Source organism: Lepus europaeus, unplaced genomic scaffold (genome assembly GCF_033115175.1).
Source record: "Lepus europaeus isolate LE1 unplaced genomic scaffold, mLepTim1.pri SCAFFOLD_3_1, whole genome shotgun sequence".
In the NCBI taxonomy this organism is placed as follows: Eukaryota; Metazoa; Chordata; class Mammalia; order Lagomorpha; family Leporidae; genus Lepus; species Lepus europaeus.
The window spans coordinates 6368223-6383716 of record NW_026909276.1 but is presented as its reverse complement, the minus strand read 5'-3'; the positions used below and the strand labels follow the sequence as shown (position 1 = coordinate 6383716).

The window sequence follows — 15494 nt, the reverse complement described above, 5'->3', positions numbered from 1 at the left end:
GGTGCAGGGGCCCAAGTATTTGGCCATCCTCCACTGTTTTCCCAGGCCATTAACAGAGGGCTGGATCTGAAGTGGAGCAGCTGGTACATGAACTAATGCCCATATGGGATACTGGCGCCGCAGGCCGAGCCTTAGCCTTCAGCTTCGTGCTGCTGGACGGTGCCCGCGGAGGCCTGCCCTGGGCCTTCACCACCTGCGTGAGCAGCTACCTGCCCAACACGGTGACTGAGATGCTGCACGACAGCGGCGCGTGAGGGCTGCTGCTGCGCCGCATGGGAAACATGTTCATGCTCCTGCTGGTGCACTACGCATTCTACCTGCTGGTGGCCCAGAGCTGCCCCTACCAGGTGTGTGGGCCGCCTCTGTATGAGCTTGGCGTCATTGCCGAGGCCTGGCCCTCCTGCACCATGTGTGAGACCCAGGTGGGCCCCGCGGCCATGCGACAGGTTCCGAACAGCAGTGGTGGCGAGGCCTGGGCACCCCTGGGCTTGCCCGCCTGCAGTTCGGGGCGTGGGTGTGTCCCGGCCTGTGTGGTGACATCTGCAGAGTGTTCAGAGACCACACCAGGGCTTCCACAGGAGTGGACTAAGCCGGAGCCTGGCCACTCCGCCGCCCGGTGGTCACCACATCCGCAGGCTCAAGTGTATGCGGAGCCCTAGCGCTTCCTCTACTACCTGGGCTACGGCGAGTGGCTGCACACTCTTTCCCACTGAGCTCCCTGCGGCCCAGCCTGGTGGGTGCCTGGAGGCTGCTGGAGGCCATCTTCCTGGGCTGGACACTGAGGCCCGGGGGTAGCCGCAGTCCGCGCCAGCTGCTCCTGTGCTACTGAAGGATGCGGCCCATGTTCCGGAAGCCGCTTGCGAACCACACACAGTGCCCCTACGGCTCACTTCTCCGGATGCACTACCTGCTGTGGGGGCCAGCCATGCAGGTATGGTCCCCAAGGCCAGCCGCTGACCCCCAGGAGGACACGGGCTCCCAGCGCCTGGCGCCTGGTGCGGCTCCTGCAGCAGCATAGCAGCCCGTGGCAGGTGCACGTGTTCCTGCAGGCCTGTCTGCGCTGCCTGGTGACCCCCTCCCCCCGGCCTCTGGGGCTCCAGGCCCAACAAGCTCTGCTTCCCAAGGAATACAAAGAAGTTCATTTCGCTGGGGAAGCACGCCAAACTCTCCCTGCAGGAGCTGACCTGGAAGGTGAGGGTGCAGGACTACACCTGGCTGCTCGTGAACTCAGGTGAACGGACGTTGGCCAGTGCCAAGCCGGGAGCTGAGGGGGTGGTGGGTAAGGCTGCCCCATGCCCCCTGGACTGGAAGTTCAGCTGCTGATGGGGTGGGGTGGGGGATGTCAGGTCATGTGCTGGGCAGGGGAGAGGAGCGAGGTTAGACTTCCTGTGAGTGCTGCCCAGGAGGAGGGAATGGGGCTCCTGCCCTGGCTCGCTGGGTGGCTGAGCCAGCGCCCCTGTCATGTTTCCCATTTGAGCTCCAGGGGACTGTGGCAGTGTCTCTGCCAGTGCAGGTGCCACCCTCCTGGGCTGCTCCTGGATGGGTGGGGCTTGAGTCAGATGGCAGCCTCCCTAGGGACCCGATGGGAAGGGCTTGTGGGGGTGGATGCCCTGCCAGGATCCCCAAGAAACCAGGCCAGTGATGGAGATATGCGGTGACCACTCTGTCCTTGTGTCGTGGAAATGCCCCCACAGCGGGAGGCATGACATCGGCCCCGGGCACCCCCAGCACTGCTCTGTGCACCCACCCGGACATTGTGTGCTCAGGCAGTGGCCACTCTACTGCCTTCGCAGAGGGATCAGGGATGCCAGGGTTGGGGATCTGCCTCCTGCCAGGCCAGCTGGCCTCCTGCTGCATGGGGCATGATGGGCCGGCTTTCCCAGTGTGGGCTGCGCATGGGAGAGGTGGTGCTGCTGGTGCTGGCCTGTTTCTGGTCCCTCTCGCTGCAGGTGTGGGGACCCTGTCTCCCTTGCTCTGTCTGCGGCATCGGCCTGATGGCCTTACCCAGGCCGCTGAGTGCGGCTCTGTGTCTGGCTCAGCCTCCTGTCACCCCTCCCCCATTGCCCTTTGACCTTCAGAGTGACTGAGTTCTGTTGTCCCCATGGGGTCCTCTCTGTTGAGCCTTTGTTTTGAATTTCAGTGATTTCTGTTTATCTTCTTCCTAATGCCTTTTTCAGGCTTTCCTGTCATTCTGTATAAACTTCTGATGGTGGATGTGTGGCTGTGATGCATTAGCCTCTAAGTACTGCTTTGGCTGCACCTTGTGTAGTAATATGCAGTTATTTTGATATCAGTTACTTTTTAAAAGATTTGATTTATTTTGAAAGAGAGGAAAAGAGAGAGAGCTTTCATTTGCTGGTTCACTCCCCAGATGGCTGCAACCACCCAGGCTGGGCCAGGCTGAAGCCAGGAGCTTCCTCCAGGCCTCCCACAGGGGTGCAGGGACCCAAGCACTGGGGCCATCTTCCATTGCTTTCCCAAGAACATTAGCAGGGAGGTGGAGCAGCCAGGACTGGCACCCGGCTCTCACATGAATGCCGGCGTTTCACGCAGTCCTTTAACCTGCAACTCCACAGCACCGGTTCCTCTGTGGTGACTTCTGAGGTGGCGGACCCCACATGAACCGTGAGGCCTGGGTGGTGTCCTATGGCTCCTGCGCCGGGCTCCCGAGGGCCAGCTCTGCCTGCTCAGCATGGTCGACCGCAGGGGTGACGTGGGGTGGCGAGTTCTCAGTCTCCACACAGGCGCGTGGTGGGACCCTCGGCCCTGGGGGCCATCTCCTGTGCCCTGCCACCTCCTGGCTCAGCTGACGGCTCCACAGCACCGTCCTTGGCTGGGTGTTTTCCTGCGGTGCCATTTGCTCCTGGATTTTTACTCTGCCGGGTTCCTTGGTTTAGCTGGTGCTCAGCCACACACACGGGTGAGGTTTCCATTACTTCCAGCCCACTGGACGGCGTTTAGGGAGAGGCTGGCCTGAGTGTGCTTCTCATTTCCTTGAGAGTCAGAGACTGTGAGACAGCGTCCGTCCTCTGGCTCACCACTGAAACGCCTGCAGCGGCCCCCAAGCCAGGAGCCAGGAGTGGCCTCCAGGTCCCCAGCGCCGTCGTCGCTGCCTCCTTGGTGTCCCTGTTCCCCAGGCTTTTCCGTCTTCTGCCTTCGGGTCCTTGTATGCCACCTGTGGGTGGCTGAGTGCATTAAACCCGGCCCAGTGCCGTTGGCTCTCCAGACCAGGGACCTGGACTCTGGCCGCTGTCCCTGCTCGCCCAGCCGCCGTCCCCATGGTCAGGGTCTGCCCCACTCCAGCCCCTCCCCAGTTTCTCTTGAGCCAGTTATTGGTGGGCCCTGAGTTGCCTGCGATGTCTGATGCCAGGGCCCCCAGGGGTCCAGCCGTGTAACCACACTGTGTGTCCCGCCAGCCCCTGGTCTTCCGCCCGTAGGCTGTGAGTTTGACACTGCACCTGGGAGCCCTTTCCATGTTGTCTGCTCTGCGTGCCAACCCGAGCGTTGCCCGTGAGCCGCATGTGCAATGGGGTGCCAGGGGCCGGCACACGTGCAGCAACATGTTCATCAAAGCCAGGGCAGCCAGCTCAGGACTGCAGGGCCCCTCGTGCCTTGCACTCCCACCATGGCTGCCTTGTGAGGGTGCACATGCGGGGTCTGCCTCATTCCAGGGCATGGCCACATCCCGACCATGGAGCACAGACTGAGGGAGGGGATCCTGGCTAGGTTCCTGTTCTGGCTGCTGGATACTTATGTGGTGGGGCTGCTCAGGTCCTTCTTCTACGTCATGGAGACCACATTCCAGAAGAACCAGCTCCTCTTCTACCGCAGGAGCGTCTGGGCTGCAAAACGTGAGCATCAGGTACCACGTGTGGTGTCTGTGTCCCGGCTCCCCACAGGCTGTGAGGCCCCGTGCTGGCCCACGGTAGCCCTGTGCTGGCCTGCAGAGACCCTGTGCTGGCCTGCGGCCCTGTATGCTCATGCTTGGGCTCAGTCCCCTCAGGGTGCTTCTGAGGGACTTGGGTCATGAGTCTCAGAGACCCTTCCTGCATTGACACCTGGGGGTACAGGCATCCCCTCTGGATGACCTTGGTGGGGGTGGCATCAGGGGATGGGGCCTGAGTGACAGAGATGCTGGCTCCTGGTTCTGCTGAGTCAGACTGAGGGATCAGGACTGATTACGCCGAGTCATGCCAGGTGTGGAATGGGAGCCTCAGACCCCCATGTGGGGGTTCCTGGGAGGTGTCTGTGGTGGGCAAGGGCATCTGTAGGCCCCACCCCACCCCGCAGAGTATGCTGTGTCCACAGGGACCAAGGTTCCTTGACCCCAGCCCCGGGGCATGTTGCAGGCAGCACCTGGAGTGGGTGCAGCTGTGGGAGCTGTCGGACACGGAGGTCCAGCAGCAGGCCAGGTCAGCCCTGACCCTGTCCCTGACCCCAGCCCTGGGCGTGTTGCAGGCAGCACCTGGAGTGGGTGCGGTTGCAGGAGCTATCAGATGCAGTGGTCCAGCAGTAGGCCAGGTCGGCCCAGACCCTGGCCCTGAACCCCTCTGACCCCAGCCCTGACCCCGGCCTCGGGCGTGTTGCAGGCAGCACCTGGAGTGGGTGCGGTTGCAGGAGCTGTCAGACACGGAGGTCCAGCAGCAGGCCAGGTCGGCCCTGCCCATGGCCCTGAACCCCTCTGACCCCAGCCCTGACCCCAGCCCCAGATGTGTTGCAGGCAGCACCTGGAGCAGGTACAGCTGTGGAAGCTGTCGGATGCAGAGGTCCAGCAGCAGGCCAGGTCAGCCCTGCCCATGACCAGACTGCGCTTCATCCCCAAGCCCAGCGGACTGCAGCCCATTGTGAACCCGGACTCTGTGGTGGGAGCCAGAATGTTCCGCAGGGAGAAGGTGACCTGGCCTCCGTCTTGCCCCACACAAAAGCTCACGGGCTTGTGCCTGTGTGCCCAAAGATGGGTCCTGCTGTGAGTGGATGAGGAGCTGGGGGAGGTGCCCAGCTGGGCCTGGGAGCCCACAGGGGGCAGCTGGCCAGGTCCCTTGGAATCCTGCCGTGGCGCCACATGGAGGGGAGGGAAGAACAGCTGTCACTGCCCCCTGAGGACTGCAGGACTCATCTCATGGCTCCCCCTGCCCCCCATGGCCTTTTCTGTGGCTTTGTCCCCATGGCTGCTGGTGCCTCTGCCACGGTGGGGTGATTTTGTCATCAGTTAATGTTGCTGCGGTCACTCCAAGGACCTAGCCTCTGTGTGTGTGCGGGGGGGTGCTGTGGACCCCAGCCCCAGGCTACTGCTCAGCTGGAGGTGGATGGATGCCTAGCATCCCTGAGGATCACATGTGTTGCCGGGTGAGGGTTCCTGGGGTGCAGTGACAGGAACCCTGAGGAGCCCGGCCAGTGGGCTGAGGGCCGGCTCTGCATTGGGCTCTCCCAGGACCCTGGGAAGCTGGGTGGGCTTGTGGCTGCCTGCCCTCTGCAGCCCCCCTGAGGCTGCATCCTGTGTGCCCCAGGCCCAGCCCTGGACCTCGCACATCAGGACGCTGTTCAGTGTGCTCAACTACGAGCGGGTGCAGCGGCCCAGCCTGCTGGGTGCCTCTGTGCTGGGCCTGGGTGACGTCCACCAGGAGGCCCTGGAGGCTGCAGCTGACCCGGCCCTGACTGCAGACTTCAAGACCATCCTGGACTGAGGCTGGAGGAGCTGGGCACATTGGTGTTGGGGGGAGGGGTCATCTGTGACACAGGGCAGGGCCTGTCCTTGGGGCCTTCTTCCTTCAGGTCAGTCCCCTCCCTGCTGTCCTCAGCAGGGGAGCAGAGCCCACCACAAACAGCCAGGAAGCAGCTCGTGGGAAACCTGGTCATGGGCTGTGGGCCTGTGAGCATGTGCCCCACCCCGGGCCTGCTCATCACCCCTGAGTGATCCAGGGCTGCCGAGGGAATCCCTGTGCTGTGTGCTTGGTTAAGCTGCCCAGCTTGAGTGAGGGGAGACCCCAGGGCACTGACCCACATGTACCTGGGAGCAGCAAGCCACCCACCCCCTCATCCAAAGTCCAGGCTGAGCATCCCTGAGCCAAGGTGTTCACTGTGCAGCTCCGCCCAGGCCTCCCCTTGCCCCGTCCCTGCCTCCATCCCTGCAGTGGTCCTCTGGAGCCAGTGTCTGGCACAGTGTGTGTGGACTCCCCTCCCATCCTCAGATGCCAGGGCAGGACACGTGGCCGCTGTGGGGGAGTCTTGTTCACGTGCTGGAGCCACGTATCTGTCAGTGTGGCACTGCCTAGTGCCTGACAAGGATGAGTAGGGAGCCCCCTTCCCCAGGCAGGCCCCAGCATACAGGGGGCCTGATGTGACCTGAGGACCCTACTGAGAGCAGGAAGGGCAGTGTTGTGGGGGGGGGGATCTTGGTGAAGGAGTGGCCTCAGCCACAGGTGTGGCTTGGGCAGCCTGAAGCCTGGCAGAGCAGGCACCTGTGTGACATTTCAGCTGCTGTGAGCAATTCCAGAACCTAACGGGATATCACAGATGGGGTCACAGACATGGACCTTGGACAGGGCTCCTGGCGCCTCGTGCCAGGTTTTATGGCATGGGATGTGCCCCCTTGCTGCTATATTCAAAAGATGTCATGGTGACTAAGCTGACGTGCCCAGGGGACTCCAGACCATCCTGGTGACTAAGCTGACATGCCCAGGAGGACCCCAGACTGTCCTGGTGACTAAGCCAACATGCCCAGGAAGACTCCAGACCATTCTGGTGACTAAGCCGATGTACCCATGGGGACCCCAGACCTTCCTGGTGACTAAGCCGACATGCCCAGGGGACCCCAGACTGTCCTGGTGACTGAACTGATGTGCCCAGGAAGACTCCAGACCATCCTGGTGACTAAGCTGACATGCTCAGGGGACTCCAGACTATGGTGACTAAGCCGACATGCCCAGGGCAGCCCAGACCATCCAGGTGACTAAGCCGATGTGCCCAGGGGATCCTAGACTGTCCTGGTGACTGAGCCGACATGCCCGGGGGACCCCAGACCGTCCTGGAGACTAAGCTGATGTGCCCAGGGGACTCCAGAACATCCTGGTGACTAAGCTGATGTGCCCAGGGGAACCTAGACTGTCCTGGTGACTGAGCCGACGTGCCCAGGGGAACCTAGACTGTCCTGGTGACTGAGCTGACGTGCCCAGGAAGACTCCAGACCATCCTGGTGACTAAGCCGACGTGCCCAGTGGACTCCAGACTATGGTGACTAAGCCGACATGCCCAGGGCAGCCCAGACCATCCAGGTGACTAAGCCGATGTGCCCAGGGGAACCTAGACTGTCCTGGTGACTAAGCCAACGTGCCCAGGGCAGCCCAGACCATCCAGGTGACTAAGCAGATGTGCCCAGGGGAACCTAGACTGTCCTGGTGACTGAGCCGATGTGCCCAGGGGTCCCCAGACCTTCCTGGTGACTAAGCTGATGTGCCCAGGGGACCCCAAACCATCCTGGTGACTAAACTGATTTGCTCAGGGGGACCCCAGACCATCCTGGTGACTAAGCCGACGTGCCCAGGGGACCCTAGACTCTGGTGACTAAGGCAACATGCCCGGGGGACCCCAGACTGTCCTGGTGACTAAGCCAACATGCCCACAGGGACCCCAGACTGTCCAGTTGACTAAGCCAACATGCCCATGGTGACCACAGACTGTCCTGGTGACTAAGCCGACATGCCCACGGTGACCCCAGACTGTCCTGGTGACTAAGCCGACATGCCCACAGGGACCCCAGACTGTCCAGTTGACTAAGCCAACGTGCCCATGGTGACCACAGACCATCCTGGTGACTAAGCTGATGTGCCCATGGGAACCCCAGACCATCCTGGTGACTAAGCCGATGTGCCCATGGGGAACCCCAGCCCCTGCTGTACTGTCACTCAGGTTCTCAGGCTTCACTGAGTGCTGAACCTTGGAAAAGCTGAGCTTTCATAATTCACAGATATATTGGTTCATTTAAGAGCAACAGGGAGGGGGAGAGAGCTCCCATTCATCTGTTACCCTGGTGGCCGCCTTGGCCAACATTGAGCCAGGAGCTCCATCTGGGTCTCCCACATGGGTAGCAGGGGCCCAGGTGCTTGGGCATCCTCTGCTGTCTTCCAGGGCCATTAGGGAGCTGGGTGGGAACAGGGCAGCCAGGACTCCATCCAGTGCCTACAGGGGATGCAGTGTTGAGTGACCACTTTGCGGACACAGGATCCCCACAGGTGAAACGGCATCAGCCTCTTTGCTGCCCGAGCTCTGGCCTTCGCAGTGAGCAGCTCCTGACAGGGGCGGAACCCCCAGGGGGCTGGCTCACTGGTCTCACCTGTGGGGGCTGCTGTTACTGTGAGGGATAGCGCCCCCCAAAAAACAAGATGGCTATGCCCTGCTCCCCAGCGCCCCCTGCTGGTCGTGCTAACTGTAGTCCCCCATCGGGTGACCTTGTGGTGGTGGTGGCCCTGTCTGCCCCTGCTGGCTGTTGCCCATGAACACGGTGTCCAGGAGGGGTGTCCAGGAGCCCCTCTGTGGACTTCTCTGTTCTGGCCACATAAGGGCAGCATCTGCTCCTGTGCCAGCCCCTGCCAGTCAGGGATTTCACATGGAAGGCTCATGCCCATGGGGGTGTCATGCTGGTCAACCATTGCCCTCTGCAGCCCCTGGGCCATGTCCACATTCACATGAGTGTCCATTTGTCCACACATCCATGGCTGAGTTTTCTGGAGGCTGGATGTCCACTGGGTCTCTGTCCCCACGCCCCACCCCTTCCCTCTTGGCCACTGAACCAGGGCTCTGACACCACCACTGCCAGCCCCCGAGGGCCCCTCCAGACCAAGCTCCTGGACACAGGGTGGCCAGGCGAGGTGTGGTCAGGAAGGGCAGGCCTGGAGCTGTTCAGGGCAGTGGTAGGGTTTGCAGGCCACAACAGCAGTGTCGGGATAGTGTTGCCCTCACTTCCCAGCCCTGTGGGGGCCCTGCCTGCACTGTCCATTGTGCAGAGGGCAGGTCATGAACCACGAGGTCTCTACAGCATATGGGGGGGGCTAGCCAAAGGGACACCACAGGGCAGAACTGAGAGTGGGCAGATGCCTGTGGGTCCCATGAGCTCCTGTCCCCTTGGCTGTCTGCTCAGAGCTGCTGTCAGCAGTGATGTACAAGCTAGCAAGACAGGGCTGAACTCTGGGATACCACCTGTGGTATGGGCTCCCCTGTGTGACACCCCATGCTCACCGCCACCTGTCTCAGCATGGCATGGGGAGGGGGTATCATGATGGAGGGCTAAGTGCCAGCCTTCCCCAATGTGGGCTCAGATGTGCACGGAGCTCTGGGGCTGAGGGGGTGTTTAGCTCTCAACTCTTCTGCAGCCGGGCCTTGGTCACACTCGTGGTGGCAAGAGCTGCTCCCAGCACAGATGTTCCTTAGGTGATAACACACACATGCCTTGCCAGGTGCCTCAGGCAGTGTGGCCAGCTGTGTGTTTCTTCAGGGCACCGGGAAAAGGCTAGGGGCTCTGTGGGTACTGGTCTGGCAGTGTGAGGCTGGGGTCTGTGGTCAGAAGGAAGTGGGGGTGGGGTGGGCAGGTGTGGGCTGACTGCCTGGGTGCTTGGTGGGGGAGGGTGGCTGGTGACCGGGAGGGAATGGCCGAGAGGCCCCACGGTAGGAACTCTGACTTCAGCAGCCTCTGCCCTCGAGCATGGGCGCTGACCCTGGCAGTGTCTACCAGAGTCCTCCCTGGCTGGGCTCCCAGCACCTGTGCGTCCCCCTCACGTGTGTGCAGATGACCTCTTCCCCCTATCCTGAGCTGGACTTGGGGGTCAGCCTGGGGCTGGATTCCTGACAGGGAAGCTGTGCAGGGCCTGGCCTGCCATCAGCACACCTGCCCTTTGTCCAGCGCCACAGCTTGAGGCTGTGTGGGCAGCACTGACGCAGAGGGTCTCCTATGGCAGCTAGGACCTGGGTGTGCCACTGGGTGGACTCTGCCTCCCATTTGAGGGCAGAGTGGACCCTGGATAGAGCAGGCCTAAGACGTGGGGAGCCAAGGGTCCTGCAGAGTTGGTGGGAGGGTGTGATGAGGTCACCCACGGCTATCCCTGCCCCTTAGTGGGCCCTGCTGTCTTGCAGCCTCAGGCTCCTGTCCAGCCATGTGACCTGCTGCTGCCTCCTGCACTTGGCCACCAGCTGGGCCAGTGCAACGCCCGGGACCCACAGAGCAGGCAGCAGGGACAGGAGCATGCATGTGGCTTGCACCCAGCCAGGGTAGAGTTTCTCCTGCCTGGAGGGGAACTGCTCCTGCAGGGGGTGCAAGAGAGAGAGCTCAGCCTGGAGGGGGCAGACCCTGGGCCCCAGACCCCAGGCCTTGGGCAGAGCAAGGCTGACCCGACCACCTGTGCACGGAGGTAGCCCCAGCTCCTCCCTGGGACTACAGGAGGGCAGCATCCTGGGTTGGTGCTCAGGGATGAGGGAGCTGGGGCTTGAGGCTCCCTCTGGGTGGAAGCCCTCAGGGCAGGCAGGGGCACGTGGTCCCCACCCACTGGCCTCCAACACTTGTGGACAGGTGAGGTGTGGTCTGAGACCCCAGGGATAAAGCAGAAAATTCTCACTTCCCCCAGGCGGACCCTGAGGGGTTCTGGTGCTCACTCTGGGAGGGGTGGCCCAGGCCAGGTGTTGCACGGTCCCCTGTGTGGACCAGGCAGGGAGTGACCCTTCTCCAGTCTACCTCCCAACCTCTCCCAGACACTGGAATTGTTGCTTCCCTGGCTGCCTGTCCCCACAGCAAGTGGAAAGTGTGGGCTGGAAGGACCGATGTCTCCAGGGTCTGGACCCTGCTCTGAGGCCCTTGAGAGGCTCTAGTCCTACCAGGGTTGCCCTGCGGGTCACTGTGGCCCCTTGATCCCCATGGGAGGACCTACGTGCTGAGGGTTCCAGGCCTGGTAGCTCGGCATCCTCTGGGCCAGCAGGATGAGGTAGGCCAGGAAGGCACTCAGGAGGAGCAGGGGGCTGGCCACGAGCCACAGCGCCCATCAGTAGAGGCCTGGCCACGGCCCCATTATCTACACAATGTCATCAGAGAACCTGCACAGACACTGGGCTCAGCAGCACTGCGGGGCCCTCCCCACCCCCCAGGTTCCCCGTGGACCTCAGCTCACTGCCGCAGGCTGTAGGTGTAGATGACCCTCACCACCTCGAAGAAGGCGGAGACTATGAGGTTTAGGGAGGCTGCATAGCTGTTGAAGATCTCGAGACAGTAACTTCTGGACTGCAACATGAAGCAGGTGGCCGAGAGCAGGCAGGCCAGACAGGCCAGCCCTGGGGTGCAGGTTCTGGGTGGGAGGCCTGCACCTGCCCCTTTCCCCCACCCTGCCCCGCCTGCCAGAGGTGGGTGAGAGCTTGGCCTCAGCAGGCCACGGTTAGGGCAGGTCCACCTGTGTCCTGCCCAGAGCCGCTGGGCTGTCCTAGGGGAGCAGGCTAGCCCAGAGCCCCTGAACTCTGTATGGGAGGCAGCAGGCATCCCTATGACTGAGCTGTGCACTCACCTGTGAGGGCCTCCTTGGGGATCCCCGTGGGGATGACCCCCATGTCCAGGAGCAGCGTGATGATCCCCTCCATGTTGCTGAACATGGCCGAGAGCCCCAGGGTAAAGAGTATCCTGAAGAAGAGCACGGCCCACACGGGCGCCCCCGGAATGTGCAGCATGGCCTCCGTGAATATGATGAAGGCCAGACTGGGCCCGAGGCATTCTGCAACCGGGAGCCCGCGGTGTGCCATGAGTGCAGGCCATGTGAATGCCAGCATGGATGCCATGCCCACCGCCCCTCCTGGAGGCTCCAGGCACTCTGCAACCGGAAGCCGTGCTGGGCTACGTGAGTGCCTGCATGGACGCTGCACCCACTGCCAGGTGCTCTGCAACCCAGGAACCCATGGTGGGCCATGGGAGCAGGCCACTGATGCGCCTGCATGGACACTGTGCCCACCGCCTCTCTGGGAGGCTCCAGGTGCTCTGCAACTGGGAGCCCATGGTGGGCCACTTGTGCAGGCCACAGATGCGCCTGTAAGGATGCCATGCCCACCATCCCTCTGGGAGGCTCTAGGTGCCTGGGGCCAGGATCTGCACCTGGCTGCCCATCAGCCTGGCCCTGAAGCCACCCCACTGGACAAGGGCTCAACTGGACTGGCAGGCTCGCAGCCCTGTGGCCTCACCCATTGCCTGGGGTGGCCCCGGCAGCCCTGTGTGCACTACCTTGTCCAGGTGGCAGACCCTTGGGGCAGCAGGGCCAGCCTCTCTGGCTGTGTAGCGTTGAGCTGCGTGAGGATGGCCTCGTCGCTGGCCCTGGAGATGTGCTGCTCTGGGAAGTCAAACTCGTCGAAGAGGCCCAGGATGTTTCTGTGGGGACATGGGGTGAGACTGTGGGGCCTGTGCTGCCACCACTGCCCAGGCCAGCAGATACATCCAGGCACAAGGCCCACAGCACCCTGGGGGCCTGGTCTGCCCACCCCTATGTTCCTGAGGGTAACCTGATGCACTCCTGCTCCAGGAGGGGGTGGCCTCATCCTGCATGCCCCAGGCTGGCACAGGAGCATCAGTTTCTGCAGCTCAGCTGAGGGGCCAGCCCCCCCATTTTCAGGACTTGAGGGTCAGGCACTCTGGGGCTGGGAACCCCTGCCCCTTGACCTGAGAGCCCCCATCCACCCACACTCGGTGTCGCGTGGCTCCCGAGGTCAGCCTTGGGGCTGGCTGTCCACACAGCTGTTCCTGTCGCCCTCCCGCACAGTCCCCTGAGCTCTGATCTGGGCATTGAGTCTCCCAGCCAGGGGCCCAGCGAAACCCAACCCTCCCATGTCAGCTTCCTGGGTCGCTCAAGTGCATGTCTTCCACAGGTTTGCTGTGTTCTGTCAGCAGCTGGTCAGGCTGCTCAGAAGGCCCCACATCAGGTGTCCTAAGTGCGGGAGGCTGGGATGTGCCTCACAGAGGAAGCCACGTGTCAGGTGGGCGCCAGGCATGAGTGATGGTGCCATTGACCACACTCAGTGTGGGGGTGTTGGTGCCTTGTATGATGCAGGGTCTCACACAGCCATGCAGAGCAGGGCTAAGTACAGCCAGGGCAGGAAGCGCAAGCCTCATCCTGATGCCCCAGGTGCCCAGCCCAGCCCAGCACCCCCAGTGTGGGGTACGGCCTCCGGAATGGGAGCCCCAGCCCAGCACTCCCTCACCAGTGTTGGCAGAGACCCCGGGAGTGGGAACCCCAGCCCAGCACCCTCTAACCCAGAGTTGGCAGAGACCCTGGGAGTGGGAGCCCTGGAACATAGAGAAGCAGCTTTGCACAGTGCAGCATGGCCACCACTTGCTATGCTCCATGGAACCCCAGGAGTCCGGCTGAGACATGACAGGACCCTTTCCTTGGGATCCAGGTGAAGGAGCTGGAGAAGCCCCTCCTGCACTGGTAAGGGTGGTGCTGAGGTGAGGCACACACATGTGAGGCAAAAATGAGGTGCACATGAAGCACACACACACGTGTGAAGCACACACACGCTCACACAGTGTTCCTGGGGCATCGGCTCCTGCCTCACTGGCCATGGCTGGCCTGTCCTCTGCCTCCTCCCTCTGAATGGTGTGGGGTCGGCAGAGATGCCACCCATTGGCTCTGCATGTGGGGGCCGTCCTGGGTGCTGACGGGTTCAGCAGGACCCGTGGGGTTCTGCCCCACCCACTGGGTGCCTGAAGCCCCCTCCGGGTATGCGTACTCTGCAGGGGCAGAGCTCCTTGTGCCAGAGGCTGCAGCCCACCCAACACACTGAATGAGACGTGTCTGGATGGCCGGGCGGAGGGCCTCAGGGTCGTTCAGGCAGCATAGGCTTCCTGGGGCTGCCATAGGGCTGTGCACTATGCATGTCTCAGAGCAGAGACATGCATAGTGCATGTGATCCTAGGGGCCCCGGGCACACGGGGTCAGGTGGCACCCCCCCCAGAGGCTCCAGAGGGCACCTCTCCTGCCCCCTGTGGCTGTCCCCTACTCGGGGCCCACAATCCCCAGGGTGACCTCAGCTCCATTCACACCCGAGTTTCATCTAAGACCCTTTTTCCAGTGAGAGTCCTTGGGAACACTGGCGTGCCTGCCCCACCCCTGCCCATGGCGTGGCCCGGCCTCACCGGTCCAGGCACTGCCTGTGGTCTGTGGTGGCCTTGAAGCCCATGATGGAGAAGATGGCAACAGAGGCATACAGGGAGGTCATCACCAGGGAGATGACCATGGCGTCCTCACAGTTGTTCCTGCACAAGGGGGCACTCAGGGCCTCGGAAGGGCCCCCACCCACTGAGCCTGGGCCCCTCCCTACTGCCTTGCTCCACTCCTTGACTGTTTGTGGAAAGGCTCAGAGCTGTACTCAGCACCCTGTGGGCCCCAGACCTGCCCCAGGCCACAGTCAGGCTGGGCACACACAGCAGCCCCTGGAACAGACAAGCTAGGTAGAGCCCATCCCAGGCCAGCAGGTCCCACAGCACCATCCCCATCTCAGCCCCAGCTGGCTGGCACCGCATCGCCAGGGTGCCAAGCAAGCTAGGGCAGCTGCCCACCTGGGTGGGTTGTAGCTGGCAAAGGCGATGTGTCCACCGAAGGCCAGGGACAGGGAGAAGATCTGGGTGGCTGCATCCAGCCACACCCACAGGTTCTGGAGACTCTGCATCTGGAACATGAACACAGCAGATGCTGTTCCAGAATGTTCCCTGGCCCTTTTGGGTCACACCATAACCAGGTGTGACCTGTACAGATTCCAAGAACCGTTCAGGACTTTGTGCCAGGAGAGAGATTGCTTGGCCTGGCAGCTGACACGGCTCCCCTGTTCTGTGATGCAGCCAGCAAACTGTGGCTTCATCAGACCCATGGCAAAGTGTGGCTGGCACTCAGTGGTGGGGCCTAGAACCAGATCAGAGCTGACTCTGACCCGGGTATGCTCCCTGCCCTCTCCCACGTGTGGCTTTGGCCATGTGAGGCCCCTGGGCAGGGGTGTTTGCACCCACTGCCCCATTTGCCCACTGCTGGGTGTCTGGGCAGACAGCCTCATGCCCAGGTGTACAACTGACTCCTGGTGGCAGTCAGCAGCCCTGGAAACCCACTTGGGATCCTGGAACAATGGAATGGTCTAGAAGTGCTGCAGGCTCTTGAGTAGAAGCCCCTTGGTCCTGTGTGCCACACCTGCTGGACACTTCTGCCCCAGGTGACAGCTGATTCCTGCCAGCCCCCCCCCCCCACGCTCCCACCTTGTCAGCACCTGGACTTCCTGCAGGTGCACCAATCCACACACCCCAGACCAAAGTCTTTGCCCCAACCCTGCTGAGACCCCGAGGCCCTCCTCCCTTGTCCACTGGGTGCCCCCTGCCCCCCCTCCACTTATGTTGGGGGTGAAAAGGTAGCGGAGCCCGTGCGTGACACCGGGCAGCATCAGGCCTCTGAAAAGGAAGATGGTTAGCACCAAGTAAGGGAACAGGGCCGTGAAGTAGA

The 15494-nt window shown here is 62.2% G+C and overlaps 1 pseudogene; it reads left to right on the top strand.

The window, feature by feature from the left end:
- Positions 1 to 281: 281 nt before the first annotated feature.
- LOC133755152 (telomerase reverse transcriptase-like) lies at positions 282 to 5684 on the top strand (annotated as a pseudogene).
- Positions 5685 to 15494: the final 9810 nt, after the last annotated feature.